Source organism: Hemibagrus wyckioides, linkage group LG03 (genome assembly GCF_019097595.1).
Source record: "Hemibagrus wyckioides isolate EC202008001 linkage group LG03, SWU_Hwy_1.0, whole genome shotgun sequence".
Classification (NCBI taxonomy): Eukaryota; Metazoa; Chordata; class Actinopteri; order Siluriformes; family Bagridae; genus Hemibagrus; species Hemibagrus wyckioides.
The window spans coordinates 14,957,131-14,977,629 of record NC_080712.1 but is presented as its reverse complement, the minus strand read 5'-3'; the positions used below and the strand labels follow the sequence as shown (position 1 = coordinate 14,977,629).

Here is a 20,499-nt window from a genome sequence, read left to right as displayed (position 1 = left end):
GACTCTGTTTAAAATGGCCTCCCAATATAAATAAATAAAATAAAGATACACTTCTTTTACCTTGGCGACCTCCTGCTCTCCTAGTTCTTGGAGTCTCTGTAGCTCGTCCACGTCCAGGTTAAACTCCAGCAGCTCCAGCTTCCCCATGTCTGGCAACTCTCTGGGAATCTCATAATGGTACAATTAAAAAATATATATAATTGTATGGCTGATTGTTGTTTGCTGTCCAGACAAAGTAAACCTTCTTAAAATCAGTATTTGCTTATGGTCCAGGATTAAATTTGCATATTATTTTAATGAACCATCATAAATGATTCAGTAACTACCAGGAAACTATTAGGAATGGTGTGTTTTTACAAAAGTCAGGATTATAAGTCTAAACAGCTAACATGGGTCTAAGGGGTTAAATGAAAAACAGGACAATGTTCATAAACAGTGCAATACAAATTATTTACATTATCCTTTACAAGAGGGGTGGGCAAACAGTTTGGCTCAAGGGTCGAACTGGGTTTTAAAATTTGACAGACGGCCAGGCCAATAGCAGAGAAGAATTAACTAATACAAACATAATACATATTTATATTACATATTAATGTAATCTTTATTATATTTATTACAATAATATTAGACTATTTTTTTTATATTACACCATTTTTATAGTGCAGAATATATATATATATATATATATATATATATATATATATATATATATATATATATATATATATATATATTTAATTTTACACTAATTTTGAATCATTTATTATAACATTATAATAAAATAATATTTAAACTAATATAAATTACATGTGAAACCTTTCTTGCATTGACTGGTTGCTAGAGTAGTTAGCATGCTTGGTGGAGGCTGATATTGTTATTTTTGAAAACCGCAACGGTTCTTGATCTGATGTCCATGAAAAAATTTTTTTTTTTTACCTGTCCACTCCTGGACATTCACTGTCAACTTTTCTTTTCTTTGGTCTATTCATTATTAAAGTAGGCCCGATTAGCAAATGTGAAGAATCTGTGTGTAGAGATGATAGGCTCGGCTTCAGCACAGATCACTAGAGTTTGGGGTGCGCCATCTAGCGTAATCAACTGAAACGATGGGTATTGCTGGAATAAGGAGAAATGAATGCGGGTTTCAGGACAATTTTGTAAACACTTGACATGCCGTAGTTTGCCCACCACTTATCTAAACCTTTAAAATGAGTTATGTATTGTTCATTATTACAGTAAAAGTTGACCTTTGGAGCATAAAAACACACTTCAAACCATTATGCAAAAATAATCTATTTCAGAATAGGAAGGGCACATTGTGCTGCATCAGACCAACTCAGCATTTTCATAAAACATAACCACATGGTCTGTACTGTGTTATTTATTCTTTAGTAAGCTTGTTGTAATGTGTAACAATAATGACCAAACAGATTAAATACATGTTGTTTAACGAAGAAAACACATAATTGTTAGGAGATGTTTCATTAAAATTTCTGGAAGAAAAAAACCTTCACACATGTTGGAACACACCAAAACTAACCAGTATGAACATTTGCACATTGCAGGAGTGAAGTACATAAAACATATATGTTGCACATTTCTGCTCCTGTTTACATATAAAAGAGGACTACTGTGCACTGCTGCACTTTAAAGATGGACAATACCACTGCTGCTCATCATTTCATTTCACTCCATGTCCACTGCTGCTGCTGTCTGCACATTGCACATTTCACATGCTTTATACAGTTTATTTATACAGTTCTACTTTTTTACATTTTTATATATATTTCTACAGATTTCTACTTTCTACTTTATTTTGTTTATATTTTATTTTATTTTACTGTAACAAAACTGTAAAAAAAAAAAAACTATTTTTTATATCTTATATTTATTTATTCTTTCCCATGGCATTTTACCTCCTTATTTCCTTTTCAAGGTCACAAACAGTCGTGTAAGCATTTCACTGCATATCATACTGTGTAGGATTGTGTATGACAAATAAAAATGTGTTAGATATCACAAATGTACAAAGCATTCTTAAGTATTTTATGAATTTAACACTCTGATGGTGATCTTGGCCCAAAGCCTAAGATTTACACAATGCCAAACTGATGGCAGCTTTGATAACTGGGCTAAAACTGTATGGAAATGATGCGTGAAACTGATGAAAAAATGATGAAAAAAGCCCTAAATGCACACTGCAAAATCTTATGTTTGCAAGAAGCCTAATGAAAAGCCATGTGAACATCATTGTTAGATGTGACAAACAGAAATACAAAAACAATAAGTTGCTCACTGACTGACTAATACAACACTGCAGTTCTGTACATCCACTGGTGTTTGTGATAGTGGTTCCAGGTCATCCTGGGTTACTGCAGCCATCTTCAATTTGTTAAAATGTGAATTTTCACACTTTAGGAACAATGGTTTCAAAATGTTCAGGCAAAGCTTTACAATACAAGTACATTTGTCTTACACTTAGTACATAGCAGAATGACTATAATCATTGTATAAAACCATCTTTTGCAACCATGATTATTGTAATAAACAAAAATTTAAAGACAGCCCAGATTTTAGTCTATACTCTATACTACAATATACTCTCCTAGTTATGAATACAGTAAGAGCAAATAAAAATTGCTCATGTCATTGTATACTGGAGTAGCAGTGATAAAGTATCCACACAACACATTCAGAACTTTGTCAACTTTATTTTTAAATCCTGGATTGTACTTGTAAGTGCGTCCCTACAAAACAGCAAGATTTACAGCTATTCCGACCACATGCCTTTGTCTCACGTTTTAGATTATCTGCTTGTGTTTCTTAATAAAAAACAGAAAGAGGCATGCTGTTTAAGGAAACAACCAGGTGTGATGTGATGCTTTCAGTTTGATGTTACTATATTAAATTTCATCAGTTTCCTATAACAGCTTGCCACAAAGTGTTTTATTCCTTTTCCCTCATTTACCACAATGCCACTTCTGGGCCCTTGAGCAATGCCCTTATTCTTAAATGCTCATTTATATAAATAAATGAGATAAATGTAAGTTTCCACCATTTCCACTTGGTTCCCTTTAATCCTGAGGGTTCGCAAAACACCATCCTGTGGAAAATACCATGAAAAATGGATGGTCCAGAGCACATGACTAATGTTAGACTTTATCAAACTTGTATATTCTGAATGTAAATTAGATGCTTATACAGGTCCTGTAGCAAATACTCCTTTTCCAAACTCTGGAAACTGCCTTGCTGAATCCCTGAGCTCTCACAATAATCTACAAGATATGATTAAAACATTTCAGACAATCCCAGGACCACAGAGATATAAAATGCATTGAACAGTTTTACTAACCAATAAAACTTACTCTTTACCTGAGGGACTTTGATTGATATGAGGGTTGTAAAGGATAGAGACAAACAGACTTTCAGTGTTTACTAGCAGCAGGAAACCTTCTTTAGTCCCAACATATAGATCTGAGGAAACTGACCAGCAGATGGCACTTGGACTGAGTCGAGGCTTCACTCGCTACATATACCATACAGATGTCAATGTGAGAAAAAACAAATCAACAAGTGCAAAATAACTTTTTTTTTTTTTTTTTTAATAGAAACATGTAGAGACAGATTTCTGGAAAATATTCTCACTGATTTGTGAACCAGTATGAAGAGATTTTGAACTGCTTGGAAACAATGGAAGCAAAACCCACAACATTCTGAGCTTTTAAACAGATTACTAACCACTTGAACCTCCACTTAAAACTTCAGCTATGATTGTGAACATTGGAACACATCCATGAAACTTCCGAAAATTACATTACTTTCATTGTATTGTGCTAGGATTATCATTCTATTTAGTTTTATCTTCTTCTATTTATTTATTTATTTATTTATTTATTTATTTATTTGTAAAACATTACATAATTGGTAATTTGAAAACAAAAATGATACTGTCAATCCAGCAGGAGTGATTTTGAAGGGCATGTCCAGGTGTTTAAAGTTGCAAAGCAGTTGTACTGATAGGATAACATTCACTCTTCTGAAAATTTAATTTATATCCAGAAATGGAGCTGAATGTATCAAGAGTGGACAAGATACCGGGCAGACCAGATACAGGATCAGATGCAGAGAGCAATAAATCGTCTGCATACAATGATAGTCTATGTTTGACACCATTTCTAATGACACCTTTAAATAAAGTAGAGGAATGCAAAGAAATGGTTCAATAGCAAAGGTAAATATAGATGGAGATAAAGGGCAGCCTTGACGTATCCCACATTCCAATGGAAAATATTCTGAGTGCACATTGTTTGAATGCTAGCTTGAGGTGATGTATAAAGTAATTTCACCCAGCTAATATATTTATTGCCAAAGCCAATTTTTTTTAAATACAGAAATAAATACTCCCACTCTACCCTATCAAATGCTTTTTCAGCCTCCATTGAGATCACAATCTCTGGTACCTTCTTGGAATGTACCGTGTGAATAATATTTACAAGAGTGTGAATATTAAAAAATAAATTTCATCCTTTGATAAAACCGCTTTTTTCCTCAGAAATAATACTGGGCAACACCCTCTCTAGATGTAGAGAGGGTTTTGTTTTTGACAGAACTTTTACATCAACATTTAACAAAGATAGGGGCCTATAGGAACCACATAAAGTTGGATCTTTATCACTGTTCAAAAGAAGAGCTATTGAAGCTTGGATCAGAGTAGTTGGAATCAAACCATTTTCCAAGGATTCATTAAACAGCAACAGAAGTAGAGATGCCAAATAATCAAAAAATCTCTTGAAAAATTCTATAGGATACCCATCAGGTCCTGTGGATTACTGGACTGCATCGCTTTAACTGGGAATTTGATTTCTTCAAGGGAGAGTGGGGCATCTAGTTCTTGTACATGGTCAGAATCAATGGTAGGGTTTTCAAGGTTGGCCAAAAACTGATTCATAATAGTAGTATCGGCTGGAAATTCAGATTTATACAAAGAAGCATAAAACGATTTGAATGTAGCATTCATTTCAATCAGGTCTGTAACAGTTACATTAATGTATTTATTAATTTTAGGTATTAAGCGTGAGGCAGATTGGTGTGCCAATAGTCGATTCGCTTTATCCCTATGTTCATGGTAATGTCTACTTGTCTGCAATAACAGTCACTTTACATCCTTAGTGGAGATGAGATCATATTCTGTCTAAAGGTTAAGACGTTTCTTAAACAGTTCTGGGGAGGGATTGGATGTGCTCTCTTGGTCAAGGATACCAATAGCAAAAGTGAGTTCTGTGAGCCTGGCGTTATGTTTTTTATTACAATGGGAAGAGTATGAATTAATCTGCCCTCTGAGGAAAGCCTTCAGTGACTCCCAAAGTAAAGAAGAACATTTGTTCTGATTAAAAAGGAGAAACTCAACAGAATTAGAGAGAAATTCACAATTTGTTATCTGCCAACAACAGAGAATGAAACCTCAAAAGGGGGAGAGTATATCTATGTGTGGAACTGAATATCCAAAAATAGTGGTGCATGGTCTGATATTAAAAGACTTGGGTAATCAGTGGCAGCAACAGATGAGTTCAAGCTGTTATCTATGAAAAAATATGAATTTATTATCTATGAAATCTATTTTTGAGTATGATTGATGGACCTGAGAGAAGAAGGAGAGTTTTATTTTTTCATTGAAGGATTACAAACTCTCCAAGGATCAACCAAACCATTCTGGTTCATAAAGTCAGAAAAAGATTTTGACATAGCTGACTGAGATATTGGTTGTAAACTAGATCTATCTAGCACTGGGTCTAAGACCCAATTCAAATCACCTCCAAAAATCAACAAATGAGAATTTAAATGAAATATGTTACTAAGTAAACTGTTGGAGAATTCAACGTCATCAAATTTAGGTGCATAGACATTTACCAACAGCACCTTTGTTTACATTAACATGCTTACAACCATAAGGTATCTGCCATTTTTATCAGTGATAACATCATTGGCTAGAAAATGAATATATTTATTGATCAAAATAGCAACTCTTCTTGATTTAGAAATAAAGTTATGAAAGACATGCTCTATCCAAGGAGCCTGAAGCCTGTAATGATCTTTAGATTCAAGGTCCTCACACTTGTTTTCCAATGAGACAAACCCAGTGGTTAAGTGTGCGAGCTTGTTCTTCAGCTCAACTATATCAGTACAGACTGAGAGTGATTCCCCTATTTCCCCCACTGTACCTTTGCAGCTAGGTCGGTATCTGAAGTGGCTTTGTCATTTGGCAGTTGTGTTTTCACAACTAGGTCAGTATGGCGTCAAATTCGGACCATAAGTATCGTACTGGTAAAAACAAACAAACAAAATAAATAACTCGAAATACTAGGAATTAACAACAAAATTTTTCTTTGCTTAATTTACTCAGATGCTTGTTCTTTCTGCTACTTTTTGCTCATTATTTAATTTCATCTTTATTTGCGCTTCACTTTTCTGTGTTCTTCTTTCCAGGTTGGTAGTTTCTCATTCCAAAAATCACAATCACAGTCCACTGCTCCTCAACCTACTGCCCTTCTCTAACCAATCAGTAAAGTAACGTCACTGACGCGCGACTCTGCCAGATGGATCCTGTCCTGAGCAAGTGAGAAGATTTAATTAATACGCTTAAAGCTTCTTATGTGTGTATTGTAGTATCGTGTCAAACCTCCTGTTATTATGCTAAACATTATTTTAATGAACTTAGTCAGAGTCCTGCACCACCGCATCCACAGCCTCAGGTCAGTTAGATACAGGGTCAAGGGCAGCAGGATCAGAGACGGACACATGCACGAACTGATCAGGACATGGCCAAGTGCATGCTGGTGGTACAATGAAGCATAGATTCCCTGTGCAATGTTTGACCGTTAATAAAAGCTTGATTTGTCTTAAATGTAAGATCGAGACTCTGACTCACTGTTTATGGTCATGTCATTTGATACAGGATTACTGGTGTAACATACTTCATAAAATGCAAAAGATTTTGAGTTTGGATCTAGATTTAAACTCTTTGTCAATGTTACTGGGATTGCTGGACAGTAGGGTAACTTCCGTGGCTAACTTTAATGTCGTGACGTTTTCAGCACAGAAAAATCTTCTTTTGCAGTGGACCTCTGACCAAGCCCACTCTGTGAAGGGCTGGAATAAAGTGTTAATGGAGCTATTACCACAGGAATACCTTACATGTATAATTCATTCTAAAACAGACCTTTTCTACAAAGTATGGGGACCATTTCTAAATTATTTGAACCCTGGGATTACCAATATTATGCTGTTTGGATCTCATGGATGAAAACATCTGTTCTTTTGTGCAATGAGAACTTCTGCCAATATGTTGAAATTTAGACTTTTGAGCAGTTGTTTTTTTTTCTCTCTACTTTGCTTATTCTTTCTTTTCTTAAGCTCCAAATGATTGTATGTTGTTGATGTTTTTTGTCTACTGTGATTTGCAAATTATGGAAAATCAATTAATTCTTTTAAAAAAAAAAAAAGGTTAACTAACCAGCCTTTAGTTTAACTCAAATATGATGTTAACTGAAATGTAACTTAAATCTTTTTTACAAGATTGTAACAGGATGATGGTGTCATATATAGATGTTCTACTATAATGATGGATTTGTCAATACTATTCCAAGGAGATGAATCCACTACTACATGTAGAATGGTGTCATCTCATTGATTTTTGGTCGTCTACAATTAGAATTTCAGTCTATAGTCAGACTTTTCTACAGGCTCGGTCTCTCAACAAATTTTTAAAGGACAGACATTTTATTTTGTCATTTTCTTTATTTTGGTGAATTACTCAAAGTTTCCAACATTCTTTAAAAAGATTTTTTCTATGTTTATTAGTGAGGTCATTTTATGTGTTTGGGTTGCTTTTTAGAGGAAGATTATGTAAATATATTGAAAAACAGAAATGATCAGAATGAGGCATCAATAGATGAAAATGAAATATTTTATTGAACAAAATAAAGTTAAAAATGAACTCTATAAGCACTTTCACTAAAAGATAAACCTATTTACAGACTCAGAACTATTTACAGATCAGCTACATAGAGGGATGAGGGATGAGGGGGTGAAAATTCTGGATCTAAAGACTTTAATATTGCCCTGCAGACCTGTTGAAGAAGAGAAAGAGAGATTTATATACAGGGTTTATTGAAATATAACAAAAATATTTCTACTTATTTGTGGAGAGCTTGAGCAATGTGGGGGGAAACTGAATTTCTTGTAAGAGAAACGTTACTTGCAATCAACGTCCACTTTAATAGGAACACCAGTACACCTGCTCATTTATGCGGTTATCTAATCAACCAATCATGTAGCAGCAGCACAATGCATACAGTCATGCAGATACAGATCAAGCGCTGATCTCCTGGGATTTTCACACACTACGATCTCTAGAGCTTACACAGAATGGTTCGGGAAAAAAAACATCCTTGAGCTTAGGGTCAAGTTTGTATGTGTGTGTGTCTGTGTGTGTGTGTTTGTGAGTGTATCTCAACTGCAGTGCTGATTCATACCCCAGCCTGGGAGCTGGAGAACTCAGAAGAGAGGTACTGAAGATTATGCCAGACACTGTCCAGCTCTCCAGCACAGAGAGGCTGTGAAAAATAGAGCACCAAGATCATAGGTGCTACTTGTCTTAGCAGTTTTATACAAAAACATCTAACATTATGTCCTTCTACTTATAAATAAAAATTGTAAAATCCAGTGATTATCTTTAGTAAATAAATGGAAGGTTTGTTTGCCAGAATGCAAGCTGAAGGCTCACTTTGGGATGTGTTTAAAGGCAGCTGAAGGGACGGCTCATCGACCTTAATGCACACAAACACAATGGGTCACTGCACTTAACAACATTTTGTAACTATTGGCTGTAGTAGCTATTGGCTGTCCTAAAAGTCACTAGAAGTCGCTAAATGACGTCATCGCCTAATATGCATAATTGTCAATTTGCTTGCAATTGTAATGGACACTGTAGGAGAAAGGAATAACGTTGTGGGGTAGCTAAAAAGTGAGTAAAAGACACTGTAAATCTGTTTAAAACTGTAAATGAGCTATTTTCAGTTGATTCTTTGTCAATTTGATTTTTTAATTTTGACATTGAAATAGACCATCTCTTTTCAAAATAACTTCATGACTTCAATGCTTTGTCTAGGCCTACATTACATATATCAATTTTGTCCTGTATTGTTAAATGTTAGAATATCAAATTTAATCAAAAGACTGCTATGTGGGTCTGAATTTCTAGCTATACGTCTAACCCTCCTCCTTTATCCAGGCTTGGGACCGGCAAAGTGACCTAAAAAAGCTGCAAAACATTATCAGGCAGCTTGTGCTCATAGCAAGCCTCACCAGACAACTCCAGACCATATCGGACATACAGGATGGAGTTAAGGGTCTTCAAGGACATTTGATTCCTAAGTTTTTACCAAACTCATCTGGCTAAATAACCTCTCCACTTCAGCATTTGAGTGTGGCGAGGACAACACAGACACAGCAGCCATGGCAAGTTCCTGAAATGGGTTGACATCAGCTGCATCTCTGAACTTCCAAACCTCACTCCAGAAGCCCACAGTGTTTTTTGTTTCATTCCACTTACTTAGATGAATGACACGCCATTGCTGGACAATCTTGTCTGTGTCTGTAAGAGCATAGCCAAGGTGCTTGGCTATTTTTTCTATTTCTCCCAGGCTCTTGTTGTGCTTCAGAGTTTCCTCGACATTGAAAACTGACATGTACCGCAATGCTTTAATTTTGTTGGGCAGTCTCACCCTCAACTTGTTAGTGAGGGAGACGGTGAAGGCTACACACCGCTTATGGACATTGTACTTCTCAGGTGCAAGGTGGAGCTCAGCTGCCTTTGACTCAAAAAGGTAACCGAGATACGGTTTGGGACTGATGTATCCATCAATTAACTCTTTGAGTCCATTAATATTTGCCAGTGGATTCCGCACCCTGCTACTCACAGACTTTATCAGGCTCACCAAGCTGTCAAGAAGTTTAAGAGTATCAACCTGCTCTACCTCAAAAGCCTTGATAGCAAATTGTACCTCACCCAGCACTGACTTCAAAAAAGTCAGATACATGATGTTTTGAGGATCACTGTACATGGAGTATAAAATCACAGCCATATAGCAGTGTTCACTGGACTTGGTGACTGCAAAATGCAGTTTAAGCGCCTCCCACTGGTCAAAAATGTGTGAAACCACTGGTTCAATAGAGAGCCAATTTGTTGCACACACTTTGGTCATTTGTAAGGGTTTCTCCCCACAGACGATGGTCTCATATATGGCCTTGTCCCTGCGCTTTGGAGACACTGAAAACCAGTTATAAGTCTCTCGTACCAAGTACTCCGGGGGATGGTGTCATTGGAAGCATGACTTACAGCAAGCTGCAGAGAGTGACGCAAGCAGCGAATAAGAACTAGATTTTTAAGGCCATACTCCTCCTTCAGCACTTTATGGACCCCATTGTTAATCCCCATCAAAACGGAGGCATTGTCAGTCCCTATCCCCAGGAGTTTCTCTTTTTTAAGACCACATTAAAGTCACAAGAGCTTGGACTATAGATCTGGCATCTCCTCCCTCCAACTCAACAAGCCCTAGAAATGTTGAGACAGTTGTATGTTTGGTGTCACTAAAGTACCCCCAGGTACTTAGAAGCACTTACATCTGTGGACTCATCAAGGGGAGCGCTGAAACTCTGGTCACCCACATCTGCGACCAACTTTTTTTTTTAGAAAGTATGGTGCTAGAACACCATTAACCATTTCTGTGCACTTCATCTTGAAGTGAGTAGCAGCAGTGGAGTCTGAGAAAGCAGCTCTACATGCTTCCCCAATGTGATCACATGCTGCATGGAACAGTGTTCAGCAACAGCTAATGCCATCATGGCTTCAGCCATTTTTGCAGAGTTAGTTTTTGTACTCATTAATGGCAGCTTGCTTTGGGCGGAACTGTTATAAGGCTTTGCCTTTTGAGTATGTTTTTGAGTTGTCATTTGTTTTTTGTTTTTTTATATCACACAGTTTTGCATAGAAATCAGCCTTACAATACAGGCAGTATGCCGTGTATCATCTCCAATACATGGCTTCAACCAGCCTTTGAATTCAGGGTTTGATTCCCACTCCTTTCTTATTTTTGAGTGCACAGTTTCGACTGAGATATGATGAGCTAGCTAGCTAGATCTTTAGCTTACATCACAGAGAGAAACACACACACACACACACACACACAGACAGTGGACGAGGTGCGTAAGTGACTGAGAAAGTGTGAGACTGCGAGTCAAATGTTCACAATGATTTAGAGTTACGGTGAAGAAGCTATGGCATCAAACCCGCGCCGTAAGTATCGTACTCGTTTCTCTAAAAAATATGTTTCTCATAAAAAAAAATCGTATTCGTAAAAAATATATCGTACTCGTTAAAAAAAAAAAAGTGTGCTTGTAAAAAAATATAAAACACATGAATGTGACGTCACTGATGTGCGACTCTGACGGTTAGTGTTTGAACCTGTCTTAAACAAGTGAGAAGATTTAATTAATATGTTTAAAGTTTTGTATATGTATTTCTATTGTAGTATCAAACCTCCTGTTATTATGCTAAAGAGTATTTTACTGAACTGGACAAGTGTATCATTGTACAATCATTAGCATCATAGCATATCGTTATTGTTGCTCAAACAGTAGAGTAGTCCGCCAGCAGCACTAAGCTCATGTGTTCAGTTTCATCATGATAAAAAATTTATAGCTTTAAAGTAATGTAATTCACTTTGTGTTTACTCTTATCACTGTATTAACCCAGACTCTTAATCAGAGTCCTGTATCACTGCGTCCACAGGCTCAGGTCAGTCAGATACAGGGTCAGATACAGGCTCAGGTCAGTCAGATACAGGCTCAGGTCAGTCAGATACAGGGTCAGGTCAGTCAGATACAGGGTCAGGGGCTGGAGGTTCAGATACAGACACATGCACTAATCAGACCACGTGCATGCTGGCGCTGTAATGAAGCATAGATTCCCCATGCAATGTTTTCAAGATGACCGTTAATAAAAGCTAGATATTAGTTATATTATATATAGAATATAGTTTTATATGAGTATATGAATGTCTGCTGCATTTCTCTTTATCACATTTTTGGCTATTTCCCCAATATTTTCAGGAGGCAGACTGCCTGTGGAAAAAGAAGAATAAACACTGTTCCAGAAACCAGGAAAGATAACAAAAGCTTTAGTCTGAATGTTCAGGGATGCCATTACAGCAGTGTTCTTGCTTATACAAGATGTACTTGTTTGATATATAAAATACAATTATTATTTTTTTTGCATAATGTTTTTAAAGTATTTGACTCTGCACTTCTGTTTCTGCTCATTGCAGTAGTTTTATAATAAGTTTTTTTTTTATAAAGTTTTTATAATTCTGTGTCAAGGGCTATTACTGCTAGTTCTGTCCTATGTTGAAAAAAAGAAATAAATAAAATAAAGTTTTATTAAAGCAGTGAGTGTTACTGTTTCATATTAAGGCCAGAGAGAGAGAGAGGGAGAGAGAGAGAGGATGGGGAGTTTGGGTCAGTGTGTGTCCTAAACTGTGCCTGTGGTCGCAGCATCCACTCAGTCTCTGTAAGCACAACCCCAGGAAGAAAGCACCATGTCCTCCACACCTGCACAAAACAACTGGGGCATTTAAGAACCATTTTAGACATATTACACCTGATTCCTTGGCCAATTAAGGCATCTAACTACTGTATACCGTACATTGATATCAATTATATGTAGTAGTGCGTAATCGCCCATCTTCTCACTTGCTTAAGACAGGTTCAAACACTAACCGGCAGAGTCACGCGTCAGTGACGTCACTTTACTGATTGGCTAAAGAAGAGTAGTAGGTTGAGAAGCAGTGGACCCATGGGGACTTTTATCCTGCCCCTTAATCTGCATAAAACTCTACGCGTAATATTTGGAATAACAAACACTAGCATGCTTGTGATTCACATGTTTTATATTTTTTTAGGTGTATTATATTTTTTTATGAGTACGATATTTTATTTTACGAGAATGATATTTTTTACGAGTACGATACTTATGGCGCGGATTTGACACCGTACGCTCCTTCTGTTTGTACACAGCCTCAAACTCTGTATTGAAAGCTGTCTTCACTTTGTAAATAACATCCTAGAATTAAAACCATTCAAATAAAAATCTCTATATATACAGTATGTATATGAAGGTTTTAAAACTTTATATCCTTTTAGCATTTTGTTTCTTTATAAATACAATCAGGGTAAAATGAGGACATCACCTGTAGCAGGATGATCTGGTTCATCTTCTGGTCTCTTGTATGCAGATCAAACTGGCTGTACAGGTGAGGGTTAGGACCTCCATAATGAGCGCTCAGACTACCTGTAAACTCTAAGCTCTCCACGTCAAGCCATTTAATCTTCTCGTCTTTCTCTAATGTTGCCTCGAACACAACAGAAAACATGTATGATGAACCTTTTGCATTCGAATCTCTTCAGCCTGTATCTGCATATTACAGCATTGTATACATACACTAGTGTCGGCTTTTTCCATCTCTCGAATGGCCTCTACCCTGGAAAGCTCTTCTAGTTCCTTTACTGTCCGTTCATTCATGGGAAAGTTCTCCACTTCACACCCTGAGTGGAAGGCCTGAGGGGGTCATATATTATTAAGAACACATACAGAAATGAGGATGGCAAGAATAGGTTTCTTTAAATATAATTAATTAATTTTTAGAACAAAGATGAAACACATACAGCTTATTAGACTTTCTGTGGAAACTTGCTCTGTTCGTTTCTTTTTTTACCTTAATGACCTTCCCTTTCATGCTCACAGAGTCCTAGTACTTTTTCTTGAGAACGTCCCGCAGATAACTTTTTGCCAGGTTCTCCAGCTCAATCTTCTCTCTCACCTTATATAATTCATACACAACAAAGTTATTGCTAATCCTAATACCAAAAAATATCTTATAATATGTGTTATTAGAAATATCCATAACAATTTCTTATCCATGATAGTAGAAATTGAGCACTGCTAATGTGAGAGGTATGTAGGGTCTGTACTGACTCTGTTCAAAATGGCCTCCCATATAAATAAATAAAATAAAGATACACTTCTTTTACCTTGGCGACCTCCTGCTCTCCTAGTTCTTGGAGTCTCTGTGGCTCGTCCACGTCCAGGTTAAACTCCAGCAGCTCCAGCTTTAGTGTTCTCAGGGAATCTTGAAAGATGGTACAGATTATTATTCAAACATTTGCATATTGTGCATATGAACCATCATTAATGATTCCGTAACTACCACGAAACTATTAGGAATGGTGTGTTTTTACAAAAGTCAGGAATATAAGTTTAAACATTGAACATGGGTCTAAGGGGTTAAATGAAAAACAGGCCTATCTTCATGAACAGTGCAATACAAGTGGTTAAATCTGTGAGAGAGTGCAGAGATAAATTACAGTATCCTTTACAATATCATTTTCAAATCATTCAGAACAGTTAAATATAGTCCTATGTGGAATGTAATTTGAAGTGATCACAGCTATACTGATGAGATCTGCATGGAACTAGTGATGGAAGTATTTTCTCAAGGATAAGTTACAAATTCCAGCTGTACATTAAATTGTGCTGTTTCTTACTATCTCTTGAAGTTCCTCTACATCCTTCTTAAGACTCCTCCTGGTCTCTGCATACTCTTGGCACTCCTCTTCAAGTACCTGTAAAGACACCAGACTTCATATTCTGTAGAAGGGCAAGTGGGTGATAATGATACCACACACATTCACTCAGTTTGCTGAAGATATGTCATTTGTTACTCCATTACTGACCTAAAATAGCAATTAAAAATACATGACAAAATACATCTAAAGTAAAATACATGATTTCATTTATTTTTTAAACATACTCTTACAAATACTTATATCTCCCAAAATCTTTGAAAGCTTTTTTTAACATAAAGACATTATGTTATACTATTATGCTCTGGTATAGAGTAAAACATGTTTGAGTTTTAGCACTAACCCCCTGCGACAGTACTAATGTGATATTTGCCCTTCAGATATTTGCTCAACATAGTAATATCAATGTGAGATGTGAAAAACGGAAATACAAAGATAATACAGTATATTGCTCACTGGCTGAACAATACAACACTATAGTTCTGTACCTCTCCTGGTGTCTGTGATGGTGGTTTCCAGTCAGCCATTTCACTCAATTTATCCTCAGTTCTCTTTGAAAACCTTGTGACTATTTGGAAATAAAATTCCTCATGAGTTCCTGTTTTTTTTTTTTCTGGCATCTTATCTATATTCTTCGGAATGATCACTGGATGTTTCTGTGAAGTAGGGAGAGACGCATTTTTCAATCTTCCACCCACCCTGAGGATCCCCTCTTGGTCTAGAAAGGCATCCATATGATATAGTTTACTCCGAGATGGAAGCTGTACTTCCTTACTGAGCAACTTAAACTCAGGATAAACTCAGGATAAACTTGTCCCTGTAGATCCCTTATGATGATGCATCGTGCTTCTTCACGCTCTTGCATAGCGCTGTGGCTTGTTGACTAGTTACACATGGCATGTTGGAGACGGTCAACAGCTTGTGTGCCTTTCTACCATGAAGAAAACTTTGAAAAGAGTTCTGAGAGACTAACTCATGGTTTGTACATTCAGTGTCTGAGCCCTCTTAACCTTAAGGGTCTCCGATCAGGATTTCTGTAATGACATCTACAGCTTGAGAACTTTCCTTCTCCCACAAGAAGTGAAGTCCAGTAAACCAGTTTGATGTCAGAAGCTAGCTTACACTTACAGAGGCTAGATCTGCAGGGTTTTTGTCAGAAGGCACATATCGCCACTGCTGGGGAGTTGTGCTGAGATATATCTTCTGCATCCTATTAGACACAAACATGTGAAAGTGATGTGCCTGATTACTGATGTATCCCAAAACAACTTTGGAATCTGTCCAGAAGTATTCATCAACGTCTGTAAAACCAAGCTCCACCTTCAAGGTATTGCTTGCTGCAACTTACACAGCCAGATATATAATAATTACATATATACGTATATAATATAATATTTAACTCAAATATGTAATCTCAAATACGAACACTGGTAGTCAGCTGGTACATAGCAACGTGGTATGTTAATTTTTCCCAGATTAGGAAGATAATCCTTCCATCGTTGCCACACTGGTTGAAGTTCATTCAGAAGCGAGTCATCCCAGCCTGCCATTCCTACACATGTCACGCAAAACCCTTTTTCCAGTAAGTAGGAAAGGAGCAATGAACCTTTAACGGTTCTTAAAGGGAGGCAACTGCGAATAAGATGCCATGGCAAGTCGCAGGCTGGTCATTCAAGCAAATTCTAAATTGAAAGGTGTCGGATTCAATGTGCCACCATCCCTAATGCTCTTTCTACTGGTGAGTCAGAGAAGGAAAGGTCAAAAGTCTTCACTTCAATAGGTGCGTTTACATGGACACTTTTTAATCAGATCAGACTGAATTCAATCAGATTGACGAATCCGATCGCAGAGTTTACATGAACGCGGTATAAAGTAATCAGATTGTTATGCACGTTTACATGACACATGATTAGAATCAGATTAGATCTCTTGACATACGCACAGTCCACAAAAACAGGATTTCCGCCGTTCCAGGATGGACGTACTAGCCGCTGCATTGTCACTGCTTCTTTTTGTTCTTTTAAAAAGCAGACTTAATATTTTACATCTTCGGTTGCTAATTAGGAGACAACGAGCGCGTGATGATATGATTCAGGCTGTGTGTATCTATCACGTCATTAAAAGGCCCCTTCCCGAGCCCAGGACAAGGCATCTATGGATAAGAGTATGGATAAGAAAGTCGATGGCGATTCTCCACTTTTGTTGTTCTGTGAGTGTGCCTTGTAATAAGCAGCCTTAAGAGATTTCCATCTGTTTTTTATTTGGTCAATTGACCGGTTTACACCTGCTTCTTTCAGCTTTTCATACACCTGTTTACGATCGGATTACAAGTGTCCATGTAAACGCACCTAGTGGCACATTCTGATGGTTCTATACTCTCTAGTACCGATCTGTTGTTACACACGAACTTATGTAATCTCAAACCACCCATAGCACAGAGTTCCTGAGCTTCCTTTGCAAGCTGAATAGCTTTGTCTACACCTTCTGTGCCTGTGATACCATCATCAACATTAAAGTATAAAATAAAATTCCGAATAAATTATTTGTCATATCTGGGCCTGATAGTAGATGGTCGTTTAGGCTGGTTCCCTTGTACTTAGCAGAGAAATCAAAAACAACATGAAGGTTCTCTGGGTTTTTGGGTTGATAGATTGCATGGTAGGGAATGTGCCATTTCTCTCCCTCTTTTCCCATGCTGAGAACCTGTTCTGCATCACCCTTTCAATCACCTCATTCATGAACAGTACATGTAGTGCTCATCCTTCAGAAACGTCCTTTTGAGACGACTGAGCCGTACAATGGCAAGGTGCCTATTGTCTGGGAGATAGGGTCTTTCTTTAAAGGGGAGTGGCATTTTATAGTAGCCATGAGCGTTCTTGAGAATACATTACTTTCAAATCTTCAGGAAGAGGATGTCACCTTGAGATTTTATCCTTGCTGACATTTTAAAAGTCAGACTCAAGAACCTTGATAACATCTGCTGGAGTTGCTGGAGGAAGCTCTTTGACAGTAACTCTATGGCACACATTGATGATGCTTGACAAGTCATGGTGAGGTGAAAAACAGCCTACAATACTCCACCCTAGATCCATGCAAACTGCAAAGGGCTTGTTGTCTCCTCCTGTAATTACCTGCCGTGGTGCCAGTGTCCTTGTAGCCTATTAATAAGCCAACCTCGCATTCTAGTTGTGATGAAATTTCATCCATTATTGAGCTTCACGCTCAATAATGTTTCCATCTCCTTGCCATTTCACAGGTAGGAGTGTGTGTTTGAATCAGTGGTATGCATTCTTTGGTATAGGCAGGGGGAGATCAATGTGAATTGTGGAGTAACCTCGCACTCTGAGACCCATTACTCTTTCACTCTGCGTTATTGTAGCCTTACGTGTCATGATAGTTAATTTGTGTGTGTCCAGCAGGCCATAGACAAGGCTCTCCACACACACACACTGTGGTTGCTGCTTTGTCTGTTCTTTGATTGGGAACTGGCACCGGTTTGGCTTTAATGTAGCTGTCATTATGGAGACAGGTTGGATGTCACTGTGACATTGAATGAAGCCTTCCATTCACTGAACTGAATTGGGTCACCATTGAATACAGATGGCTCTGGCATTGGCAGTCTTTTTAAAACTATGCTATCCTGGACGGCTTGAGCAAAACGAGTCACATCTGGTTGTGGAGGTGATGGTACTATTGGAAAAGTGGGCTGCTGAAAGGGAACTGTATACATAGCGTGGCGAAAAGAAACTTGCTGCTGTCTTCCAGTGCTGCAATCAGCAGAATGGACATTGGCCTCGTGCATCATTTCTTGATTGTAAATTTCCAATCTAGCACATGCAGCTTTTATACCTTTCTGTGCCTTTAGTCTTTCCAGCTCTTGTTTCTGGGCTTCAAGATCTTTCTTCTGCCTTTTCTCCTCCAGTAACTTCTCATACTCTGCTTCTCTTGCTGCGATCTCTGCTGCAGCATCCACACTTTTAGCTGCTATGATGGAACCTGTAGTTCGCTGGAATTATCACTGGCGTGTCGACTAGAAGGTGAGACTGTGGATACATAGATGGAGTGGACATTTGGTCTCTTTTAAGCAGTTACAAAGACGCTGCCTTACTGTTTCACTGTCATAATCACTGTCTACAGCTGCCATCCTTACATAAGCAATTTCAACAATGTCTTTTGTCACAGCCTCACAGGCATCGACTCGACGTCTGGTCTCACTGGACGGAGTGAGATGGTTTCTTACTTCTGTGTGGATGTCAGTGACGTGTCTCTTCCTTTCTCTAGCATTTCTATAAGAGCTGCAATATGGCTAGCAGGAATGTCTGACTTTTTGGGTTGCGCTCTAGCTGTATGTGCCTGAATCTTCCAATGTTCATAGAGGTGGATGAGCCTTTTCTCTCTGAAATGCAATCAAGTAGATAGAATAGAGAGTGCTAATGTTAGTGGATCAAAATTTTTATATAATACATAAAAGAAATCATAGAAGTAGAATAGAAAGTGTGTTAGAGGGTCAAAATTTTTATAACAAATAAAAATAAATTACCTACACACACGCATCTACAGCATGGCTAACTGCAAGCTAATGATGATCACAAAATATATATATTTAAAAATATATAACGATAGAAGTTTTACACGAGCATTTCTTCTATTATTTCTATTTTTTCTATCAGTATTTTCTAGTGCCAAATTTAACCAGAAATTCTTTCTTTTTCTTTAAGTTTTGCTAAGCAAAAGATTCAGGGAAAGATGAAAGAGACAGTGAACCCCTTGATAATCCATGTGATTATTTTGCCCGTCCTCAGTCCAAGGATTTTTATTTATTTACTAGTGCTAATTACTTACTGTTTACTCTTACTGGTCTCTTCATATGCCATTGAGCGAACATTATCTGTTACTTACACTGTCTTAGCTTTTGTTAAGTTTGTGTTTCTGATACTTTCTGATATACTGTACTTGATCATTGGAAATACATAAAATATATATTTCAGCATTTGAATGTGTAAGCCAATTTTATATTTGTCTCTGGTGTGGTAGTACAGATGGTGTATTCCTAGCGAGTTTTTGAGGGTTCATTTAGGGTGGCGGTGACAGCAGCAGCAAAGGTGGCCTGGGATGGAGTCAAATTCCCGGCCTGAATTACTGTCCCAGTCCGCCACTGCATATAGCTAGCGTGCTGTGTAGACGAACGGCAGTTTAGCGAGCTCACGCTGTCTATTTTATAGCATCAAAATTCACTGTAAAGACATCGCAATAAAACAATAAAATTTGGAAACTCACATCAACCTTGTGCCTCCTTCAGTCAGGTCCTAAACAGAAGTTAGAAAAATGTCTTTTAAGATGCAGGCAGGTTTTTATTCCTCGCTGTTTTTAGGTCCCCTTTTTCCCGACCTACAGCGAGCATCCTTTAAAATAAAGGCATGAACTTCACAATAAAATCAACAGCTTATTACACATATTAAAGCAAGTACTAAACCTATAATATTAAATACATAAATGACAGGTTATGAAATAAAAGTTGGCAATAATTCATTTATAGCCACTTTCTTTTATGCATGAAGAGATTGAACGATGTTTTCAGTTTAAGATGCTTTCTCTAACATTATAATATAAGCCATCCATATCAAGAAACTTGAAGATGCACAACTCTCTCTTAGCTCACAAACAGGCAAAAGTGGTGTGTAGATTTATTTTCTGTTTATTTACAAGTTTAAAGTCATGCCTGTGTTCTCCATGCTAGCTGAATGTGTGGCTAATGTTTGTTTGTATTAGTCCTTTATTCAGTTCTACGGTCTTCGTGAATTT

The 20,499-nt window shown here is 37.4% G+C and overlaps 1 long non-coding RNA gene across 1 annotated transcript; it reads right to left on the bottom strand.

Moving 5' to 3' along the window:
- Window positions 1-7,992: 7,992 nt before the first annotated feature.
- On the bottom strand, window positions 7,993-20,092 carry LOC131351272 (uncharacterized). Its single transcript, XR_009204364.1, has 7 exons — window positions 19,975-20,092; window positions 15,186-19,093; window positions 14,659-14,736; window positions 14,146-14,243; window positions 13,830-13,934; window positions 13,305-13,672; window positions 7,993-8,126 (listed from the first exon to the last, which is right to left on the bottom strand). It is a non-coding gene; the product is annotated as an uncharacterized LOC131351272 (long non-coding RNA).
- Window positions 20,093-20,499: the final 407 nt, after the last annotated feature.